Source organism: Lampetra fluviatilis, chromosome 72 (assembly GCF_964198595.1).
Source record: "Lampetra fluviatilis chromosome 72, kcLamFluv1.1, whole genome shotgun sequence".
Taxonomy (NCBI): Eukaryota; Metazoa; Chordata; class Hyperoartia; order Petromyzontiformes; family Petromyzontidae; genus Lampetra; species Lampetra fluviatilis.
This window is the reverse complement of record NC_136346.1, coordinates 2,293,330-2,310,337: the sequence shown is the minus strand read 5'-3', so window position 1 is coordinate 2,310,337 and position 17,008 is coordinate 2,293,330. Positions and strand designations below refer to the sequence as shown.

The window sequence follows — 17,008 nt, the reverse complement described above, 5'->3', positions numbered from 1 at the left end:
TTGCCTCCGCAGCCTGCTAGAGGCCTTTGTGTGCCGCGCGCTGCATCCGAGTGAAGCGGCTTAGCCTGCACCAAGCCGCTCCGCGTCGCTTCGGGGTTGCCGACTCACCACGTGACCCCCCCCCCCCAGCGCGAGACCCCCACCCCCATAACTCAGGTCGCCAGGTTCGTAGCTACAACCACTCACTCACTACAGCCACTCACTACAACCAACCACTCACTCACTACAACCACTCACTCACTACAACCACTCACTCACTACAACCACTCACTCACTACAACCACTCACTCAGTACAACCACTCACTCAGTACAACCACTCACTCACTACAGCCACTCACTCAGTACAACCACTCACTCAGTACAACCACTCACTACAGCCACTCACTCACTACAACCACTCACTCACTACAACCACTCACTACAACCACTCAGTACAACCACTCACTCAGTACAACCACTCACTCAGTACAACCACTCACTCAGTACAACCACTCACTACAACCACTCACTCAGTACAACCACTCACTCACTACAACCACTCACTCACTACAACCACTCACTCACAACAACCACTCACTCAGTACAACCACTCACTACAACCACTCACTACAACCACTCACTCAGTACAACCACTCACTTAGTACAACCACTCACTCAGTACAACCACTCGCTCAGTAGAACCACTCGCTCACTACAACCACTCACTACAACCACTCACTCACTACAACCACTCAATCACTACAACCACTCACTACAACCACTCAGTACAACCACTCACTCAGTACAACCACTCACTCAGTACAACCACTCAATCACTACAACCACTCACTCAGTACAACCACTCACTCAGTACAACCACTCGCTCAGTAGAACCACTCGCTCACTACAACCACTCACTACAACCACTCACTCACTACAACCACTCAATCACTACAACCACTCACTACAACCACTCAGTACAACCACTCACTCACTACAACCACTCACTCACTACAACCACTCAGTACAACCACTCACTCACTACAACCACTCATTCAGTACAACCACTCACTCACTACAACCACTCACTCACTACAACCACTCATTCAGTACAACCACTCACTCAGTACAAGCACTCACTCACTACAACCACTCACTCAGTACAACCACTCACTCACTACAACCACTCACTCAGTACAACCACTCACTCAGTACAACCACTCACTCAGTACAACCACTCACTTAGTACAACCACTCGCTCAGTACAACCACTCGCTCACTACAACCACTCACTACAACCACTCACTCACTACAACCACTCACTACAACCACTCACTACAACCACTCAGTACAACCACTCACTCAGTACAACCACTCACTCAGTACAACCACTCACTCAGTACAACCACTCACTCAGTACAACCACTCACTCACTACAACCACTCACTCACTACAACCACTCACTCAGTACAACCACTCACTACAACCACTCACTACAACCACTCACTCAGTACAACCACTCACTTAGTACAACCACTCACTCAGTACAACCACTCGCTCAGTAGAACCACTCGCTCACTACAACCACTCACTACAACCACTCACTCACTACAACCACTCAATCACTACAACCACTCACTACAACCACTCAGTACAACCACTCACTCAGTACAACCACTCACTCAGTACAACCACTCACTCACTACAACCACTCACTCAGTATAACCACTCACTACAACCACTCACTCACTACAACCACTCAGTACAACCACTCACTCACTACAACCACTCATTCAGTACAACCACTCACTCACTACAGCCACTCACTCACTACAACCACTCATTCAGTACAACCACTCACTCAGTACAAGCACTCACTCACTACAACCACTCACTCAGTACAACCACTCACTCACTACAACCACTCACTCAGTACAACCACTCACTCAGTACAACCACTCACTCAGTACAACCACTCACTTAGTACAACCACTCGCTCAGTACAACCACTCGCTCACTACAACCACTCACTACAACCACTCACTCACTACAACCACTCACTACAACCACTCACTCAGTACAACCACTCAGTACAACCACTCACTCACTACAACCACTCACTCACTACAACCACTCACTCACTACAACCACTCACTCACTACAACCACTCACTACAACCACTCACTCAGTACAACCACTCACTCAGTACAACCACTCACTCACTACAACCACTCACTCACTACAACCACTCACTCACTACAACCACTCACTCCAACCACTCACTCAGTACAACCACTCACTCAAAGTACAACCACTCACTACAACCACTCACTCAATACAACCACTCACTCAATACAACCACTCACTCAGTACAACCACTCACTCAGTACAACCACTCGCTCAGTACAACCACTCGCTCACTACAACCACTCACTACAACCACTCACTACAACCATTCACTCACTACAACCACTCACTCGAACCACTCAGTACAACCACTCACTCAGTACAACCACTCACTCACTCCAACAACTCACTCAGTACAACCACTCACTCACTCCAACCACTCACTCACTCCAACCACTCACTCAGTACAACCACTCACTACAACCAACCACTCACTCACTACAACCACTCACTACAACCACTCACTCAGTACAGCCACTCACTCAGTACAACCACTCACTCAGTACAACCACTCACTCAGTACAACCACTCACTCAGTACAACCACTCACTCAGTACAACCACTCACTCACTACAACCACTCACTCACTACAACCACTCACTCACTATAACCACTCACTAAAACCACTCACTCAGTACAACCACTCACTCAGTACAACCACTCACTACAACCACTCACTCAGTACAACCACTCACTCACTACAACCACTCACTCACTACAACCACTCACTCACTACAACCATTCACTACAACCACTCACTCACTACAACCACTCACTCAGTACAACCACTCACTCACTACAGCCACTCACTCACTACAACCACTCATTCAGTACAACCACTCACTCAGTACAAGCACTCACTCACTACAACCACTCACTCAGTACAACCACTCACTCACTACAACCACTCACTCAGTACAACCACTCACTCAGTACAACCACTCACTCAGTACAACCACTCACTTAGTACAACCACTCGCTCAGTACAACCACTCGCTCACTACAACCACTCACTACAACCACTCACTCACTACAACCACTCACTACAACCACTCACTCAGTACAACCACTCACTCAGTACAACCACTCACTCACTACAACCACTCACTCACTACAACCACTCACTCACTACAACCACTCACTCACTACAACCACTCACTACAACCACTCACTCAGTACAACCACTCACTCAGTACAACCACTCACTCACTACAACCACTCACTCACTACAACCACTCACTCACTACAACCACTCACTCCAACCACTCACTCAGTACAACCACTCACTCAAAGTACAACCACTCACTACAACCACTCACTCAATACAACCACTCACTCAATACAACCACTCACTCAGTACAACCACTCACTCAGTACAACCACTCGCTCAGTACAACCACTCGCTCACTACAACCACTCACTACAACCACTCACTACAACCATTCACTCACTACAACCACTCACTCGAACCACTCAGTACAACCACTCACTCAGTACAACCACTCACTCACTCCAACAACTCACTCAGTACAACCACTCACTCACTACAACCACTCACTCACTACAACCACTCACTCCAACCACTCACTCACTCCAACCACTCACTCAGTACAACCACTCACTACAACCAACCACTCACTCACTACAACCACTCACTACAACCACTCACTCAGTACAGCCACTCACTCAGTACAACCACTCACTCAGTACAACCACTCACTCAGTACAACCACTCACTCAGTACAACCACTCACTCAGTACAACCACTCACTCACTACAACCACTCACTCACTACAACCACTCACTCACTATAACCACTCACTAAAACCACTCACTCAGTACAACCACTCACTCAGTACAACCACTCACTACAACCACTCACTCAGTACAACCACTCACTCACTACAACCACTCACTCACTACAACCACTCACTCACTACAACCATTCACTACAACCACTCACTCACTACAACCACTCACTCAGTATAACCACTCACTACAACCACTCACTCACTACAACCACTCAGTACAACCACTCACTCACTACAACCACTCATTCAGTACAACCACTCACTCACTACAGCCACTCACTCACTACAACCACTCATTCAGTACAACCACTCACTCACTACAACCACTCACTCACTACAACCACTCACTCACTACAACCACTCACTCACTACAACCACTCACTCACTACAACCACTCACTCACTACAACCACTCACTCACTACAACCACTCACTCACTACAACCACTCACTCACTACAACCACTCACTCAGTACAACCACTCACTCACTACAGCCACTCACTCAGTACAACCACTCACTCAGTACAACCACTCACTACAGCCACTCACTCAGTACAACCACTCACTCAGTACAACCACTCACTCACTACAGCCACTCACTCACTACAACCACTCACTCACTACAACCACTCACTACAACCACTCAGTACAACCACTCACTCAGTACAACCACTCACTCAGTACAACCACTCACTCAGTACAACCACTCACTCAGTACAACCACTCACTACAACCACTCACTCAGTACAACCACTCACTCACTACAACCACTCACTCACTACAACCACTCACTCACTACAACCACTCACTCAGTACAACCACTCACTCACTACAGCCACTCACTCAGTACAACCACTCACTCAGTACAACCACTCACTCAGTACAACCACTCACTACAGCCACTCACTCAGTACAACCACTCACTCAGTACAACCACTCACTTAGTACAACCACTCGCTCAGTACAACCACTCGCTCACTACAACCACTCACTACAACCACTCACTCACTACAACCACTCACTACAACCACTCACTCAGTACAACCACTCAGTACAACCACTCACTCAGTACAACCACTCACTCACTACAACCACTCACTCACTACAACCACTCACTCACTACAACCACTCACTCACTACAACCACTCACTACAACCACTCACTCAGTACAACCACTCACTCAGTACAACCACTCACTCAGTACAACCACTCACTCACTACAACCACTCACTCACTACAACCACTCACTCACTACAACCACTCACTCAGTACAACCACTCACTCAAAGTACAACCACTCACTACAACCACTCACTCAATACAACCACTCACTCAGTACAACCACTCACTCAGTACAACCACTCGCTCAGTACAACCACTCGCTCACTACAACCACTCACTACAACCACTCACTACAACCACTCACTCACTACAACCACTCACTCACTACAACCACTCACTCAGTACAACCACTCACTCGAACCACTCAGTACAACCACTCACTCAGTACAACCACTCACTCACTCCAACCACTCACTCAGTACAACCACTCACTCACTACAACCACTCACTCACTACAACCACTCACTCCAACCACTCACTCACTCCAACCACTCACTCAGTACAACCACTCACTACAACCAACCACTCACTCACTACAACCACTCACTACAACCACTCACTCAGTACAGCCACTCACTCAGTACAACCACTCACTCAGTACAACCACTCACTCAGTACAACCACTCACTCAGTACAACCACTCACTCAGTACAACCACTCACTCACTACAACCACTCACTCACTACAACCACTCACTCACTATAACCACTCACTACAACCACTCACTCAGTACAACCACTCACTCAGTACAACCACTCACTACAACCACTCACTCAGTACAACCACTCACTCACTACAACCACTCACTCACTACAACCACTCACTCACTACAACCATTCACTACAACCACTCACTCACTACAACCACTCACTCAGTATAACCACTCACTACAACCACTCACTCACTACAACCACTCAGTACAACCACTCACTCACTACAACCACTCATTCAGTACAACCACTCACTCACTACAGCCACTCACTCACTACAACCACTCATTCAGTACAACCACTCACTCACTACAACCACTCACTCACTACAACCACTCACTCACTACAACCACTCACTCACTACAACCACTCACTCACTACAACCACTCACTCACTACAACCACTCACTCACTACAACCACTCACTCACTACAACCACTCACTCACTACAACCACTCACTCAGTACAACCACTCACTCAGTACAACCACTCACTCAGTACAACCGCTCACTCAGTACAACCACTCACTACAACCACTCACTCAGTACAACCACTCACTCACTACAACCACTCACTCACTACAACCACTCACTCAGTACAACCACTCACTACAACCACTCACTACAACCACTCACTCAGTACAACCACTCACTTAGTACAACCACTCACTCAGTACAACCACTCGCTCAGTAGAACCACTCGCTCACTACAACCACTCACTACAACCACTCACTCACTACAACCACTCAATCACTACAACCACTCACTACAACCACTCAGTACAACCACTCACTCAGTACAACCACTCACTCAGTACAACCACTCACTCACTACAACCACTCACTCAGTATAACCACTCACTACAACCACTCACTCACTACAACCACTCAGTACAACCACTCACTCACTACAACCACTCATTCAGTACAACCACTCACTCACTACAGCCACTCACTACAACCACTCACTCAGTACAACCACTCAGTACAACCACTCACTCACTACAACCACTCACTCACTACAACCACTCACTCACTACAACCACTCACTCACTACAACCACTCACTCACTACAACCACTCACTACAACCACTCACTCAGTACAACCACTCACTCAGTACAACCACTCACTCAGTACAACCACTCACTCACTACAACCACTCACTCACTACAACCACTCACTCACTCCAACCACTCACTCAGTACAACCACTCACTCAAAGTACAACCACTCACTACAACCACTCACTCAATACAACCACTCACTCAATACAACCACTCACTCAGTACAACCACTCACTCAGTACAACCACTCGCTCAGTACAACCACTCGCTCACTATAACCACTCACTACAACCACTCACTACAACCACTCACTCACTACAACCACTCACTCAGTACAACCACTCACTCCAACCACAACCACTCACTACAACCAACCACTCACTCACTACAACCAACCACTCACTCACTACAACCACTCACTCACTACAACCACTCACTCAGTACAACCACTCACTCACTACAACCACTCACTCACTACAACCACTCACTACAACCACTCAGTACAACCACTCACTCACTACAACCACTCACTCACTACAACCACTCACTCACTACAACCACTCACTCACTACAACCACTCACTCAGTACAACCACTCACTCACTCCAACCACTCACTCCAACCACTCACTCAGTACAACCACTCACTCAAAGTACAACCACTCACTACAACCACTCACTCAATACAACCACTCACTCAGTACAACCACTCACTACAACCACTCACTCACCACAACCACTCAGTACAACCACTCACTCACCACAACCACTCACTACAACCACTCACTCAGTACAACCACTCACTCCAACCACTCAGTACAACCACTCACTCACTGCAACCACTCACTCAGTACAACCACTCACTCCAACCACTCAGTACAACCACTCACTCACTACAACCACTCACTCACTCCAACTACTCACTCCAACCACTCACTACAACCACTCACTCACTACAACCATTCACTCACTACAACCACTCACTCCCTACAACCACTCACTCACTACAACCACTCACTCACTACAACCACTCACTCACTACAACCACTCACTCAGTACAACCACTCACTCACTCCAACCACTCACTCACTCCAACCACTCACTCAGTACAACCACTCACTCAAAGTACAACCACTCACTACAACCACTCACTCAATACAACCACTCACTCAGTACAACCACTCACTGCAACCACTCACTCACCACAACCACTCAGTACAACCACTCACTCACCACAACCACTCACTACAACCACTCACTCAGTACAACCACTCACTCCAACCACTCAGTACAACCACTCACTCACTGCAACCACTCACTCAGTACAACCACTCACTCCAACCACTCAGTACAACCACTCACTACAACCACTCACTCACTACAACCACTCACTCACTACAACCACTCACTCCAACCACTCACTCACTCCAACTACTCACTCAGTACAACCACTCACTACAACCAACCACTCACTCACTACAACCACTCACTCACTACAACCACTCACTACAACCACTCACTCACTACAACCACTCACTACAACCACACACTCACTACAACCACTCACTCACTACAACCACTCACTCAGTACAACCACTCACTACAACCACTCACTCAGTACAAACACTCACTCACTACAACCACTCACTCAATACAACCACTCACTACAACCACTCACTCAGTACAACCACTCACTCACTACAACCACTCACTCACTACAACCACTCACTCACTACAACCACTCACTCACTCACTACAACCACTCACTCACTCCAACCACTCACTCAGTACAACCACTCAGTCAAAGTACAACCACTCACTACAACCACTCACTCATTACTACCACTCACTACAACCACTCACTCACTACAACCACTCCAACCACTCACTCCAACCACTCACTCCAACCACTCACTCAGTACAACCACTCACTACAACCAACCACTCACTCACTACAACCACTCACTACAACCACTCACTCAATACAACCACTCACTCACCACAACCACTGAGTACAACCACTCACTCACCACAACCACTCACTACAACCACTCACTCAATACAACCACTCACTCACCACAACCACTGAGTACAACCACTCACTCACCACAACCACTCACTACAACCACTCACTCAGTACAACCACTCACTCCAACCACTCAGTACAACCACTCACTCACTACAACCACTCACTCACTACAACCACTCACTCAGTACAACCATTCACTCCAACCACTCAGTACAACCACTCACTACAACCACTCACTCACTACAACCACTCACTCCAACCACTCCAACCACTCACTCACTACAACCACTCACTCAGTACAACCACTCACTACAACCAACCACTCACTCACTGCAACCACTCACTCACTACAACCACTCACTACAACCACTCACTCAGTACAGCCACTCACTCAGTACAACCACTCACTCCAACCACTCAGTACAACCACTCACTCAGTACAACCACTCACTCACTCCAACCACTCACTCAGTACAACCACTCACTCACTACAACCACTCACTCACTACAAGCACTCACTCCAACCACTCACTCACTCCAACCACTCACTCAGTACAACCACTCACTACAACCAACCACTCACTCACTACAACCACTCACTACAACCACTCACTACAACCACTCACTCAGTACAGCCACTCACTACAACCACTCACTCAGTACAACCACTCACTCACTACAACCACTCACTCACTACAACCACTCACTCACTACAACCACTCACTCACTACAACCACTCACTCACTACAACCACTCACTCACTACAACCACTCACTCACTACAACCACTCACTCACTACAACCACTCACTCAGTACAACCACTCACTCACTCCAACCACTCACTCAGTACAACCACTCAGTCAAAGTACAACCACTCACTACAACCACTCACTCATTACTACCACTCACTACAACCACTCACTCACTACAACCACTCCAACCACTCACTCCAACCACTCACTCCAACCACTCACTCAGTACAACCACTCACTACAACCAACCACTCACTCACTACAACCACTCACTACAACCACTCACTACAACCACTCACTCAGTACAGCCACTCACTACAACCACTCACTCGGTACAACCACTCACTCACTACAACCACTCACTCACTACAACCACTCACTCACTACAACCACTCACTCACTACAACCACTCACTCACTACAACCACTCACTACAACCACTCACTCAGTACAGCCACTCACTACAACCACTCACTCAGTACAACCACTCACTACAACCAACCACTCACTCACTACAACCACTCACTCACTACAACCACTCACTCACTACAACCACTCACTCACTACAACCACTCACTACAACCACTCACTCAGTACAACCACTCACTCACTACAACCACTCACTCACTACAACCACTCACTCACTACAACCACTCACTCCAACCACTCACTCACTCCAACCACTCACTCAGTACAACCACTCACTACAACCAACCACTCACTCACTACAACCACTCACTACAACCACTCACTCAGTACAGCCACTCACTCAGTACAACCACTCACTCAGTACAACCACTCACTCAGTACAACCACTCACTCAGTACAACCACTCACTCAGTACAACCACTCACTCACTACAACCACTCACTCACTACAACCACTCACTCACTATAACCACTCACTAAAACCACTCACTCAGTACAACCACTCACTCAGTACAACCACTCACTACAACCACTCACTCAGTACAACCACTCACTCACTACAACCACTCACTCACTACAACCACTCACTCACTACAACCATTCACTACAACCACTCACTCACTACAACCACTCACTCAGTATAACCACTCACTACAACCACTCACTCACTACAACCACTCAGTACAACCACTCACTCACTACAACCACTCATTCAGTACAACCACTCACTCACTACAGCCACTCACTCACTACAACCACTCATTCAGTACAACCACTCACTCACTACAACCACTCACTCACTACAACCACTCACTCACTACAACCACTCACTCACTACAACCACTCACTCACTACAACCACTCACTCACTACAACCACTCACTCACTACAACCACTCACTCAGTACAACCACTCACTCACTACAGCCACTCACTCAGTACAACCACTCACTCAGTACAACCACTCACTACAGCCACTCACTCAGTACAACCACTCACTCAGTACAACCACTCACTCACTACAGCCACTCACTCACTACAACCACTCACTCACTACAACCACTCACTACAACCACTCAGTACAACCACTCACTCAGTACAACCACTCACTCAGTACAACCACTCACTCAGTACAACCACTCACTACAACCACTCACTCAGTACAACCACTCACTCACTACAACCACTCACTCACTACAACCACTCACTCACTACAACCACTCACTCAGTACAACCACTCACTCACTACAGCCACTCACTCAGTACAACCACTCACTCAGTACAACCACTCACTCAGTACAACCACTCACTACAGCCACTCACTCAGTACAACCACTCACTCAGTACAACCACTCACTTAGTACAACCACTCGCTCAGTACAACCACTCGCTCACTACAACCACTCACTACAACCACTCACTCACTACAACCACTCACTACAACCACTCACTCAGTACAACCACTCAGTACAACCACTCACTCAGTACAACCACTCACTCACTACAACCACTCACTCACTACAACCACTCACTCACTACAACCACTCACTCACTACAACCACTCACTACAACCACTCACTCAGTACAACCACTCACTCAGTACAACCACTCACTCACTACAACCACTCACTCACTACAACCACTCACTCACTACAACCACTCACTCAGTACAACCACTCACTCAAAGTACAACCACTCACTACAACCACTCACTCAATACAACCACTCACTCAATACAACCACTCACTCAGTACAACCACTCACTCAGTACAACCACTCGCTCAGTACAACCACTCGCTCACTACAACCACTCACTACAACCACTCACTACAACCACTCACTCACTACAACCACTCACTCAGTACAACCACTCACTCGAACCACTCAGTACAACCACTCACTCAGTACAACCACTCACTCACTCCAACCACTCACTCAGTACAACCACTCACTCACTACAACCACTCACTCACTACAACCACTCACTCCAACCACTCACTCACTCCAACCACTCACTCAGTACAACCACTCACTACAACCAATCACTCACTCACTACAACCACTCACTACAACCACTCACTCAGTACAGCCACTCACTCAGTACAACCACTCACTCAGTACAACCACTCACTCAGTACAACCACTCACTCAGTACAACCACTCACTCAGTACAACCACTCACTCACTACAACCACTCACTCAGTACAACCACTCACTACAACCAATCACTCACTCACTACAACCACTCACTACAACCACTCACTCAGTACAGCCACTCACTCACTACAACCACTCACTCAGTACAACCACTCACTCAGTACAACCACTCACTACAACCACTCACTCAGTACAACCACTCACTCACTACAACCACTCACTCACTACAACCACTCACTCACTACAACCACTCACTCACTACAACCACTCACTACAACCACTCACTCAGTACAACCACTCACTCAGTACAACCACTCACTCAGTACAACCACTCACTCACTACAACCACTCACTCACTACAACCACTCACTCACTACAACCACTCACTCAGTACAACCACTCACTCAAAGTACAACCACTCACTACAACCACTCACTCAATACAACCACTCACTCAATACAACCACTCACTCAGTACAACCACTCACTCAGTACAACCACTCGCTCAGTACAACCACTCGCTCACTACAACCACTCACTACAACCACTCACTACAACCACTCACTCACTACAACCACTCACTCAGTACAACCACTCACTCGAACCACTCAGTACAACCACTCACTCAGTACAACCACTCACTCACTCCAACCACTCACTCAGTACAACCACTCACTCACTACAACCACTCACTCACTACAACCACTCACTCCAACCACTCACTCACTCCAACCACTCACTCAGTACAACCACTCACTACAACCAATCACTCACTCACTACAACCACTCACTACAACCACTCACTCAGTACAGCCACTCACTCAGTACAACCACTCACTCAGTACAACCACTCACTCAGTACAACCACTCACTCAGTACAACCACTCACTCAGTACAACCACTCACTCACTCCAACCACTCACTCAGTACAACCACTCACTACAACCAATCACTCACTCACTACAACCACTCACTACAACCACTCACTCAGTACAGCCACTCACTCACTACAACCACTCACTCAGTACAACCACTCACTCAGTACAACCACTCACTACAACCACTCACTCAGTACAACCACTCACTCACTACAACCACTCACTCACTACAACCACTCACTCACTACAACCATTCACTACAACCACTCACTCACTACAACCACTCACTCAGTATAACCACTCACTACAACCACTCACTCACTACAACCACTCAGTACAACCACTCACTCACTACAACCACTCATTCAGTACAACCACTCACTCACTACAACCACTCATTCAGTACAACCACTCACTCACTACAACCACTCACTCACTACAACCACTCACTCACTACAACCACTCACTCACTACAACCACTCACTCACTACAACCACTCACTCACTACAACCACTCACTCACTACAACCACTCACTCACTACAACCACTCACTCACTACAACCACTCACTCAGTACAACCACTCACTCAGTACAACCACTCACTCAGTACAACCGCTCACTCAGTACAACCACTCACTACAACCACTCACTCAGTACAACCACTCACTCACTACAACCACTCACTCACTACAACCACTCACTCAGTACAACCACTCACTACAACCACTCACTACAACCACTCACTCAGTACAACCACTCACTTAGTACAACCACTCACTCAGTACAACCACTCGCTCAGTAGAACCACTCGCTCACTACAACCACTCACTACAACCACTCACTCACTACAACCACTCAATCACTACAACCACTCACTACAACCACTCAGTACAACCACTCACTCAGTACAACCACTCACTCAGTACAACCACTCACTCACTACAACCACTCACTCAGTATAACCACTCACTACAACCACTCACTCACTACAACCACTCAGTACAACCACTCACTCACTACAACCACTCATTCAGTACAACCACTCACTCACTACAGCCACTCACTACAACCACTCACTCAGTACAACCACTCAGTACAACCACTCACTACAACCACTCACTCACTACAACCACTCACTCACTACAACCACTCACTCACTACAACCACTCACTCACTACAACCACTCACTACAACCACTCACTCAGTACAACCACTCACTCAGTACAACCACTCACTCAGTACAACCACTCACTCACTACAACCACTCACTCACTACAACCACTCACTCACTCCAACCACTCACTCAGTACAACCACTCACTCAAAGTACAACCACTCACTACAACCACTCACTCAATACAACCACTCACTCAATACAACCACTCACTCAGTACAACCACTCACTCAGTACAACCACTCGCTCAGTACAACCACTCGCTCACTATAACCACTCACTACAACCACTCACTACAACCACTCACTCACTACAACCACTCACTCAGTACAACCACTCACTCCAACCACAACCACTCACTACAACCAACCACTCACTCACTACAACCAACCACTCACTCACTACAACCACTCACTCACTACAACCACTCACTCAGTACAACCACTCACTCACTACAACCACTCACTCACTACAACCACTCACTACAACCACTCAGTACAACCACTCACTCACTACAACCACTCACTCACTACAACCACTCACTCACTACAACCACTCACTCACTACAACCACTCACTCAGTACAACCACTCACTCACTCCAACCACTCACTCCAACCACTCACTCAGTACAACCACTCACTCAAAGTACAACCACTCACTACAACCACTCACTCAATACAACCACTCACTCAGTACAACCACTCACTACAACCACTCACTCACCACAACCACTCAGTACAACCACTCACTCACCACAACCACTCACTACAACCACTCACTCAGTACAACCACTCACTCCAACCACTCAGTACAACCACTCACTCACTGCAACCACTCACTCAGTACAACCACTCACTCCAACCACTCAGTACAACCACTCACTCACTACAACCACTCACTCACTCCAACTACTCACTCCAACCACTCACTACAACCACTCACTCACTACAACCATTCACTCACTACAACCACTCACTCCCTACAACCACTCACTCACTACAACCACTCACTCACTACAACCACTCACTCACTACAACCACTCACTCAGTACAACCACTCACTCACTCCAACCACTCACTCACTCCAACCACTCACTCAGTACAACCACTCACTCAAAGTACAACCACTCACTACAACCACTCACTCAATACAACCACTCACTCAGTACAACCACTCACTGCAACCACTCACTCACCACAACCACTCAGTACAACCACTCACTCACCACAACCACTCACTACAACCACTCACTCAGTACAACCACTCACTCCAACCACTCAGTACAACCACTCACTCACTGCAACCACTCACTCAGTACAACCACTCACTCCAACCACTCAGTACAACCACTCACTACAACCACTCACTCACTACAACCACTCACTCACTACAACCACTCACTCCAACCACTCACTCACTCCAACTACTCACTCAGTACAACCACTCACTACAACCAACCACTCACTCACTACAACCACTCACTCACTACAACCACTCACTACAACCACTCACTCACTACAACCACTCACTACAACCACACACTCACTACAACCACTCACTCACTACAACCACTCACTCAGTACAACCACTCACTACAACCACTCACTCAGTACAAACACTCACTCACTACAACCACTCACTCAATACAACCACTCACTACAACCACTCACTCAGTACAACCACTCACTCACTACAACCACTCACTCACTACAACCACTCACTCACTACAACCACTCACTCACTACAACCACTCACTCACTCCAACCACTCACTCAGTACAACCACTCAGTCAAAGTACAACCACTCACTACAACCACTCACTCATTACTACCACTCACTACAACCACTCACTCACTACAACCACTCCAACCACTCACTCCAACCACTCACTCCAACCACTCACTCAGTACAACCACTCACTACAACCAACCACTCACTCACTACAACCACTCACTACAACCACTCACTCAATACAACCACTCACTCACCACAACCACTGAGTACAACCACTCACTCACCACAACCACTCACTACAACCACTCACTCAATACAACCACTCACTCACCACAACCACTGAGTACAACCACTCACTCACCACAACCACTCACTACAACCACTCACTCAGTACAACCACTCACTCCAACCACTCAGTACAACCACTCACTCACTACAACCACTCACTCAGTACAACCATTCACTCCAACCACTCAGTACAACCACTCACTACAACCACTCACTCACTACAACCACTCACTCCAACCACTCCAACCACTCACTCACTACAACCACTCACTCAGTACAACCACTCACTACAACCAACCACTCACTCACTGCAACCACTCACTCACTACAACCACTCACTACAACCACTCACTCAGTACAGCCACTCACTCAGTACAACCACTCACTCCAACCACTCAGTACAACCACTCACTCAGTACAACCACTCACTCACTCCAACCACTCACTCAGTACAACCACTCACTCACTACAACCACTCACTCACTACAAGCACTCACTCCAACCACTCACTCACTCCAACCACTCACTCAGTACAACCACTCACTACAACCAACCACTCACTCACTACAACCACTCACTACAACCACTCACTACAACCACTCACTCAGTACAGCCACTCACTACAACCACTCACTCAGTACAACCACTCACTCACTACAACCACTCACTCACTACAACCACTCACTCACTACAACCACTCACTC

The 17,008-nt window shown here is 47.5% G+C and overlaps 1 protein-coding gene across 1 annotated transcript in view; it reads left to right on the top strand.

The window, feature by feature from the left end:
- Positions 1-122: 122 nt before the first annotated feature.
- Positions 123-17,008, top strand: part of LOC144953065 (uncharacterized) — a 62,621-nt gene continuing 45,735 nt past the window's right edge. The window contains exon 1 of the mRNA XM_078883584.1: positions 123-164. The gene's annotated coding sequence lies outside the window, so the exon portion shown is untranslated. The remainder of the gene's footprint in view (positions 165-17,008) is intronic.